Source organism: Heterodontus francisci, unplaced genomic scaffold (genome assembly GCF_036365525.1).
Source record: "Heterodontus francisci isolate sHetFra1 unplaced genomic scaffold, sHetFra1.hap1 HAP1_SCAFFOLD_43, whole genome shotgun sequence".
In the NCBI taxonomy this organism is placed as follows: Eukaryota; Metazoa; Chordata; class Chondrichthyes; order Heterodontiformes; family Heterodontidae; genus Heterodontus; species Heterodontus francisci.
Window position 1 is genome coordinate 4256362 of NW_027141852.1, and position 9526 is coordinate 4265887.

General features: G+C 44.6%; 1 non-coding gene across 1 annotated transcript; it reads left to right on the top strand.

Moving 5' to 3' along the window:
• Nucleotides 1-2493: 2493 nt before the first annotated feature.
• Nucleotides 2494-2582, top strand: trnar-ucg (transfer RNA arginine (anticodon UCG)). Its single transcript is given in 2 exon segments — nucleotides 2494-2530; nucleotides 2547-2582. It is a non-coding gene; the product is annotated as a tRNA-Arg (tRNA).
• The last annotated feature ends 6944 nt before the right edge of the window (nucleotides 2583-9526 follow it).

Below are 9526 nucleotides of genomic sequence, written 5' to 3' on the forward strand. Positions count from 1 at the left end.
ATATTTCCCTACCACCTACCGAAACTAGGGACAATTTATAATGGCCAATTAACCTAACAACCAGCAAGTCTTTGGCATGTGGGAGGAAACTGGAGCACCCGGAGGAAACACACGCAGACACAGGGAGAACTTGCATACTCCACACAGGCAGTACCCAGAATTGAACCAGGGTCGCTGGAGCTGTGAGGCTGCAGTGCTAACCACTGCGCCACTGTGCTGCCCGTGTGGTAATATACACCACAAACAGCAAGGGACCCAACACTGAGACCTGTGGAACGCCACGAAAAACCGCTTTCCATTTGCAAAAACATCCGTTGACTACTATCCTTTGTTTGCTGTCACTGAGTCAATTTTGGATCCAACCTGCCACATTCCCCTGTATCCCATGGGCTTTCATTTTATTGACCAGACTGCCATGTGGGACCTTAGCAAATGCCTTACTAAAATCCATGTAAACCACATCCACCGCACTATCCTCATCAATATTCCTTGTTACTTCCTCAAAAAACTCAATAAAGTTAGTGAGACATGACCTTCCCTTATCAAATCCATGCTGACTATCCCTGATTAATCCGTGCCTTTCTAAGTGGTAGTTTATCCTGTCCCTCAGAATTGATTCGAATAATTTACCCACCACTGAGGTCAGACTTACCACATCCTTTTAAAATAATAGTACAACGTTCGCAGAGCTCCAATCCTCCGGCACCTCCCCCATATCCAGTGAGGATTTGAAGATGATCCTCAGCGCATCCACTATTTACTCCCTGGCTTCCTTTAACAACCTCAGATGCAAACCATCCGGCCCTGGTGATTTATTCATTTTGAAGGATGTCAGACTCTCTAGTACTTCCACTCGCATTATGCTTATCGTATCTAATATTTCACACTCCTCTTCTTTTACTACAATGTCTGCATCATCCCTCTCCTTTGTGAAGGCAGAGACAAAAAACTCATTAAGAACCCCGCCCATATCTTCTGGATCCACACAGAAGTTCCCTTGTACATCTCTGATAGGCCATACCCTTTCCTTAGTTATCCTCTTGCTCTTAATGGACTGATAAAACATCTTTGGGTTTCCTTCAAGTAGTTGTATCCAGTCCACATCCACCAAATCACCTCTCAGTTTTGTAAAATTTGCCTTCCCCCAATTTAGAACTTTTACTTTTCGAGCTGCCCTGCCATTACTTAGCTTTACAAACTCATTATTGCTCGTGTAATAAGTGTAATAAGTAGAATAATTTACCAGTTACTCACCGATCAGCTTCTTCCCCTATACCATGGAGGCTGAAAAGGCAGAAGAGACCAAAGAGCACCTCCTTCCCCCAGTCAGTGAAGTCCCTCACACATCAACTCACAGCTTTACACTCTGTCCAAACAGCACTTTCTAATTAGTAATTATTCATAAATTACACTAACTAAAACATTAGTGACCTGACCAATTACAAGGTAGCTATTTGAGGGTTTTTAAACAAAGAGCTTTTTTCCCTATCCCAAAGGCTCTTTTCAGATCCACCCACAGTATCTGAAAGGGTTGATTACTGTCTGAAGTCTGCTGTACCCACACCTCTGTCTATCCCTCTTCATCTAGAACAACCAGCATCATCTTCCATTCCTTTCACCATCATGTGTTTAACTCGCTTCTCCTTATAGACAGTCAGATATCAATGTAATAATGAAATGATCTGTGTCAGTGCTGGCCATTTCCCTGTCCTGATTTCAGACCCTACTCTGGACACTTGTTTCCCATTCCAGGACCTTCTTGTATTAATATTCAGCACCACCTGTCAGTCAGAAACTTGTCTCAATGAACCGATCCTTTTACTGAACTTCCAACTGCTGCTGTCTATTTCTCGAGGGAAAGAGCTGCTCACTGGATAAGGATGTGAGGGGAATGTAACCCGGCTGCTGGTGAGACGGTCCCGTCTTCTTAATCAAAATTTTACTACAGTGATTCCCAGATTCCCAGCTGGTCTGTTGAGGATTTTGTTTTCACAGAAATATCTTGTTAAATACAAATCTGATTCCAACATGTCAGTAACAGGACAGAATGGGAACCTTTTAAAAGGATGAAGCAACTATTTCAGTGGCTTCTCACTGTCCCCCTGAAGCCTGTGTGAAGGGGAATTACCAATAGTCTGTAATTTATTACTTCCACACCGAGTTTGAGTTATTTGTCGCGTGAAAGATTGCTGAACGGAGTCTTTTACTGTCAGTTACGGATGAGAAGTTGACAAAAATTGGCAAAATAAAGCTGTTCATAAAATAGCACCAGCAATTTGAGTCGGTAAAAGCAAAATTGTGTTTTAAAAGTTTATTTAAACCGCTACGGGAAAATAGATTTTTATGTACTTTTCCAGTCGATCACTTCTTTTCCAAAGTGAAATTGGCGGCTTTCACAAATTCAAATATTCTGCCAGGTTGACAGGTTCAACCAATGATTTTTTATATTTTGTGCTTCGAGATTCTCTGATTGAATCATTCATGTAAGCTAATGGCTGTGTGGCCTAATGGATAAGGCGTCTGACTTCGATATATTCTATGATGTTATCAGAAGATTGCAGGTTCGAGTCCTGCCACGGTCATTTTGACCCGCAAGGATTTGGGGATTGAGTCGGGGACTGAACAGATTGGAAACCCGACATGGACTCAATGGGGCGAATGGCCTCCTCATGTGCTGTCACTGACTTTATGAGAAGAGGGTGACCAATCAGAAGTGGGCTGGGGTTCCAGCGGGTTCAAACTGCAGGAATTCCTGGTCCCTGAATGACTGAGCTGAAACTGCTCAGTTTCACTGCAGGAAACACCGTCTCGGGGGAAATAACATCACAAATAATTCCATTTGACTAATTATTCAATTATAAAACAATGTGAAGGTGTGATGTTACTTTTCACTGTGAGGGGAGAATCCGCCATCTGGGTAAATCAGCAACTTTATAACATCGTCTGTACGTTTAGAAAAGAAACGATGAAAACTCTCCCCATAACCCTGGTGTGGTGGAAAGGCTCAATTCAGAGATTGGAATATAACGAGAGCAGAACATAAATCATTAACTGATATTTCCGGCATAAAACACACCCCAGCTCCCGTTCCCATGTCACTGCTGTCCCTATGAGGCGGTGGGTGACTCTGAAAAGAGACTTTGTTTTGTGTTTCTGCAGGAAAACCACAAAGATCCTCACAGGCAGTGAAACGCATCTTCCCAGAATCTCCATACCAGATTGAAACAGAAAACACAAAGACAGTGAGAAAGTTCCAGAGAGTTACTGAGCATTAAAACCAATGAAATAACCCAATTCTAGAGAGATGTTGGTGCAGTTTTTTCAGAGCGATTGTGGGTGGCTCTTAAAAGAGCCGTTGTGTTTCGAGTGTTTTCACTACATGGTGGAGTTTTACTTGGAGTTGATGTACTTGGTCACTCACTTTGTCCCTTCTCACATTCCGAGCGCTTTGTTGGGTGGAAATATTTATTCAGGCAGTTTCAACAGCTCAGAGCCGACATTGAGTCAGAAACCAGAAATGGGATTACGGGACACAGACAAGGAATTTATGCTGGACCTTTAGAAATCTCACTGGTTATAGGCCTCAGTTAGAGCGTTGTGTATAATTCCATGCTCCATACTTTAGCAGGAATGTCAAGGCCTCAGAGAGGGTGCAGAGGAGATTTACTGGAATGGTATCAGAAATGCAGGAATTCAGCTAATGTGGAAAGAATAGGGGTCTGGGGTGTGTGAAGCTGGGGTCCTTCTTCTTAGAGCAGAATGGCAGTTAATAGTTGTGTTCAACATTGTGAAGAGTTTTTATAAGAATAAAGAAGTTTGACTGCAATTAGACAGAGCCTTGGTGAGATCACACATTATGGGCGGCACAGTGGCGCAGTGGTTAGCACCGCAGCCTCACAGCTCCAGCAACCCGGGTTCAATTCTGGGTACTGCCCAGGTGGAGTTTGCAAGTTCTCCCTGTGTCTGTGTGGGTTTTCTCCAGGTGCTCCGGTTTCTTCCCACAAGCCAAAAGACTTGTTGGTAGGTAAATTGGCCATGATAAATTGTCCCTGGTTTAGGTAGGTGGGAGGGAAATATAGGGTCGGTGGGGATGTGGTAGGAATATGGGATTAGTGTAGGATTAGTATAAATGGGTGGTTGTTGGTCGGCACAGACTCGGTGGGCCGAAGGGCCTTTTTCAGTGCTGTATCTCTCTGTGACTCTAGAGATGTGGATGCTCGTTGGGTATATCCAAGAGAGAGATCGATAGGTTTTTGGAGACTAAGGGAATCAAGGGATCTGTGCCAGTGTGGTAAGATGGAGTTGATGTAGGAAATCAGCTGCGATCTTATTGAATGGCAGAGCTATTTCCATGGGCCGAATGGCCCACTCCTATTTTTTATGTAACGTTCCATTCCTCTCAGGGAATATTTTATTTTCAAAAAGAGAAATACTGCACACACTGGAAATCTGAATAATAACAGAAGATTCTGGAAACACTCAGCAGTTCCAGCAATATCTGTGGAGAGAGGAAGGTAGGAGCAATGTTTCAGGTCTATAGAAGGGTCACAGAACTGGACCACTAACCCGAGCTTCTCTTCTCCACAGTTGTTTCCGGACTGGCTGAGTGTTTTCAGTATTTTAGGCTTTTTCTTTCTGTATTTCATCCTTTTCTCACTTGACTATTTGCTGTGAAACTTTCAGCGTTGTGCTCAATTCTTTGTGTCGTTGTGTTGCCTTTATTTGAAGTAATGTAAATAGTTTCCTGAAATGAATTTGCCAAATGGTTGGGCAAATTGTTCCAACCAGTTTTTGAGCAAGTTCACCACATGCACAGTGAAGGATTCCTTCACATTTGCGAAGACCATACAGGACTTGCATATCGATAGCAATGCCGTGTCCATGTGTCATTTGACATTGCTAGCCCATTCACCAATGTACCACTTCAGGAAGCCATAGATATTTGCAATGCAGTGCTATATCATGGTGATCTATACCCGTCACCATTGTGTGAATCTGTATTCATTGAACTTATGAACTCGGCAACTTGCACAGTTGAGTTCAGTTTTATTGACACCATGCATTGCTGGTGTTGCCATGGGATCCCCTCTAGGCCCAGCTCTCACAAACATCTTTGTTGGATTCCATGACAAAACTGTTTTTAAGGGAATGACACCTAACCTCCGACCGCTTGCATATTTCCAATATGTAGATGATACGTTTGCTAAATTTGAATCCGCAGCTGCATGAAATAATTTCCTTGCACGTCTTCATGGGCTCCATCCTACACTCAGATTCACCTTTGGAATGGAGCAGTCAAATGAGCTCCCTTTCCTTGATGTACTAGTTGAGAAATCTGCTAAGGGGTTTTCTACCACGGTCTACCGCAAACCTACCTTCACTGGTCAATACACGCGTTGGGATTATTACAGTTCCACGCGCTATAAAATTGGTCTTATCGACAACGTCATAAATAGGGCTGAGCCATTTGCTCACCATGCAAGCTTGATGCTGAAATAGGGCGAATCAAAGACATCCTGCATTACAATGGCTACACTGATAAGATCATTTCTCACTGTATATCACACAAACTTATAAATAGGCTGAAGGACGTCATTTTGAGCCCTGAAAAGTGCCCAGTCTCCCTCAAATTACCCTGGAAGGGTAATATATCCCCAGTATTTGAGTAACAGGTGAAGCGAGCTGTTTCCTGCTGTTCCTATGCAGGAGCAACAAGTGTGGTGTTCGCCACTAACAGGATGCTGCTGTCAAGCAAAAGAGACATCCTGCCTATCACACAAATAAGTAATGTGATATATGAATTTCAATACCAGTGTGATGCTAGGTTTCTAGACCGTACATCCCAAAACTGGCGGATTGTATCAAATAACATGTCCCTTCCGCTGTTCGCAATGGGCCCAACCCAACCAACCCGTGCTTGCAAAACTCAAAACACAGTATCCAACATGAGATGTGATTCCACAATAGGACAACATTTGCTAAATAATTCTCAGTGTGCTAAGAATTACACTGACAACCGATTTAAGACTGTCAGTAGGGCTCGCAGTGTGGTGCACTGGTGTGTACTGTAAGCTACATATATTAATACACAGGGCCCTGTTCTTTGCAGACAGAAAGAACATGCACACATGTTGTGCCAGTTTCAGCTAAACAAAATAAGTGACAGCCATTCACTGGCTCATTCCACAGGGCAATGCCGTGACCAATCAGAGTCAAGCTGCCTGGTTTAAATTTCAGACAAAGCTGGGCAGTTATCTGTCAGTTACCATAAACTGATGCATTCTGAATGGCAATGCCTCGACCAATCAGAGTTCACTTGCCAACCAATCAGCACTCTCTTCTCATACAGAAGAAAGTTGTTGTTTTCCCTTAAATTGGTATTCTTGTAGATTGCCCTGCTGAGTGCAAGACGAAAACAACTGGCTACCAAAGTTTGGACAACATGTCACTATTTTCACGAAATGATTACTTTTATTTTCAATATAAAAATATAAAGCAATGTGAGTGTAACATTTACAGACAAATTCTATTACCTCACATTGCCTGATTCTTTCACACTGACAGACTATGTGAACTACTGTCCCGATTTTGCAGTTCTCACTTCCAGTTAGCAAATGTCAGCAATCTGTGATACAGTGCAGTTTACAGACCAGACCGTCAATCACAACATGCAATAATTGTTCAGCTTATGTTGGACTGGTGGGATTTAGAAATACTAGGAATTGAGATGAGCTGTTATTGTATTTAATTATTTGTTTCATGGGATGTGGACGTCGCCAGCCAGGCCAGCATTTATTGTCCATCCCTAATTGCCCATGAGAAGGTGGTGATGAGCTTCCTTCTTGAACCACTGCAGTCCATGTGGGGTAGGTACACCCACAGTGCTATTAGGAAGGGAGTTCCAGGATTTTTACCCAGCGACAGTGAAGGAAGGAATAGCGATATAGTTCCAAGTCAAGATGATGTGTAGCTTGGAGGAGAACTTTCAGGTGGTGGTATTCCCATGCATCTGCTGCCCTTGTCCTTCTAGGCAGTAGAGGATGCAGGTTTGGAAGGTGCTGCCTGACTAGCCTTGGTGCATTGTTGCAGTGCATCTTGTAGATGGTACACACTGCTGCCACTGTACGTCAGTGGTGAAGGGAGTGAATGTTGTGGACGGGGTGCCAATCAAGCGTGTTGCTTTGTCCTGGATGGTGTCGAGCTTCTTGAATGTTGTTGGAGCTGCACCCATCCGGGCAAGTGGATAGTATTCCATCACACTCCAGACTTGTGCCTTGTAAATGGTGGACAGGCTTGGGGAGTCAGGAGGTGAGTTACTCACCGCATGATTCCTACCCTCTGACCAGCTCATGTAGTCACACTATTTATAAGGCTACTCCAGTTCAGTTTCTGGTCAATGGGAACCCCCAGGAAGTTGATAGTGGGGGATTCAGCGATCGTAATGCCGTTGAATGTCAATGGGAGATCGTTAGATTCTCTCTTGTTCGAGATGGTCATTGCCTGGCACTTGTGTGGCGCGAATGTGACTTGCCACTTATCAGCCCAAGCCTGGATATTGTCCAGGTCTTGCTGCATTTCTACATGGACTGCTTCACTATCTGAGGAGTCGCGAATGGTGCTAAATTTTGCAATCATCAGTGAACATCCCCACTTCTGACCTTATGATTGAAGGAAGGTCACTGATGAAGTAGTGAAGAAGGTTGGGCCGAGGATACTACCCTGAGGAACTCCAGCAGTAATGTCCTGGAGCTGAGATGATTGACCTCCAACAATCACAACCATTTTCCTTTGTGCTAGGTACGATTCCAACCAGTGCAGAGTTTTCCTCTTGATTCCCATTGACTCCAGTTTTGCTCTGGCTCCTTGATGCCATACTCAGTCAAATGCTACCTTGATGTCAAGGGCAGACACTCTCACCTCACCTCTTGAGTTCAGCTCTTTTGTCCTTGTTTGAACCAAGGCTGTAATGAGGTCAGGAGCTGAATGGCCCTGGCGGAACCCAACTGAGCGTCACTGAACAGGTTATTGCAAAGCAAGTGCCCCGTCGATGACATCTTCCATCACGATACTGATGATTGAGAGTAGACTGATTTGGCAGCAATTGGCTGGGTTGGAATTGTCCTGCTATTTGTGTACAGGACATACCTGGGCAATTTTCCACATTGCCGGGTAGATGCCAGTATTGTACCTGTACTGGAACAGCTTGGCTAGGGGCGCGGCACGTTCTGGAGCACAGGTCTTCAGTACTATTGCTGGAATATTGTCAGGGCACGTAGCCTTTGCTGTATCCAGTGCCTTCAGTCGTTTCTTGATATCACATTGAGTGAATCGAATTGGCTGAAGACTGGCATCTGTGATGCTGGGGACTTCAGAAGGAGGCCGAGATGGATCATCAACCCAGCACTTCTGGCTGCAGATTGTTTCAAATTCTTCATCCCTATCTTTTGCACTGATGTGCTGGGCTCCCCCATCATTGAGGTTGGGGATATTTGTGGAGCCACCTCCTCCTGTTGGTTGTTTAATTGTCCACCACCATTCATCATTGGATGTGGCAGGGTGTAGATCTGATCCATTGGTTGTGGGATCACTTAGCCCTGTCTATTGCATGCTGCTTCTGCTGTTTGGCATGAAAGTAGTCCTGGGCTGTAGCTTCATCAGGCTGATGCCTCATTTCAAGGTATGCCTGGTGCTGCTCCTGGCATGCCCTCCTGCACTCTTCATTGAATTAGGGTTGATCCCCCAGCTTGTTGGTAATGTTAGAGTGGGGGAATATTCCGGGCCATGAGGTTATAGAATGTGGTTGACTACAATTCTGCTGCTGCTAATGGTCCACAGCACCTCATGGATGCCCAGTTATACATTGCTGGTTCTGTTCAAAATCTATCCCATTTAGCACAGTGGTAGTGGCACACAACACGATAGAGGGTATCCTCAATGTGAAGACGGGACTTCATCTCCACAAGGACTGTGCAGTGGTCACTCCTACCAATACTGTCATGGACTGATGCATCTGCGGCAGGCAGATTGGTGACGATGAGTTCAAGTATGTTTTTCCCTCTTGTTCGTTCCCTCACCACCTCCCGCAGACCCAATCGAGCAGCTATGTCCGTTAGGACTCGGCCAGCATGGTCAGTAGTGGTGCTACCGAGCCACTCATGGTGATAGACATTGAAATCCCCCAGCCAGACTACATTCTGGACCCTTGCCACCCTCAGTGCTCCCTCCAAGTGGTGTTCATCAGTCTTTCGCTGTCTCTTGCTGGTTTGCTCAGTACCGTTCTCTGTCTGTTCCTTTCTGAGTCCTGATAATATCTTCCTGGTTTTCTGTGTGTCTTTCTCTGCCTGCCTCATTGTCGGTGCTGTTACTCCGTGTCCTTGTGTCATTGCGCAGTGAGGGTGAGTCCGTCAGCATGTGTGTTGCTGAGTCCGGGATTCTTGAGAAATCCGACGACAATCCTATTTTTATCAAAACATTGGGGAAATGAACATATTTCACTAACGGGCAGCCAAAATTTAAAACAGCAGTT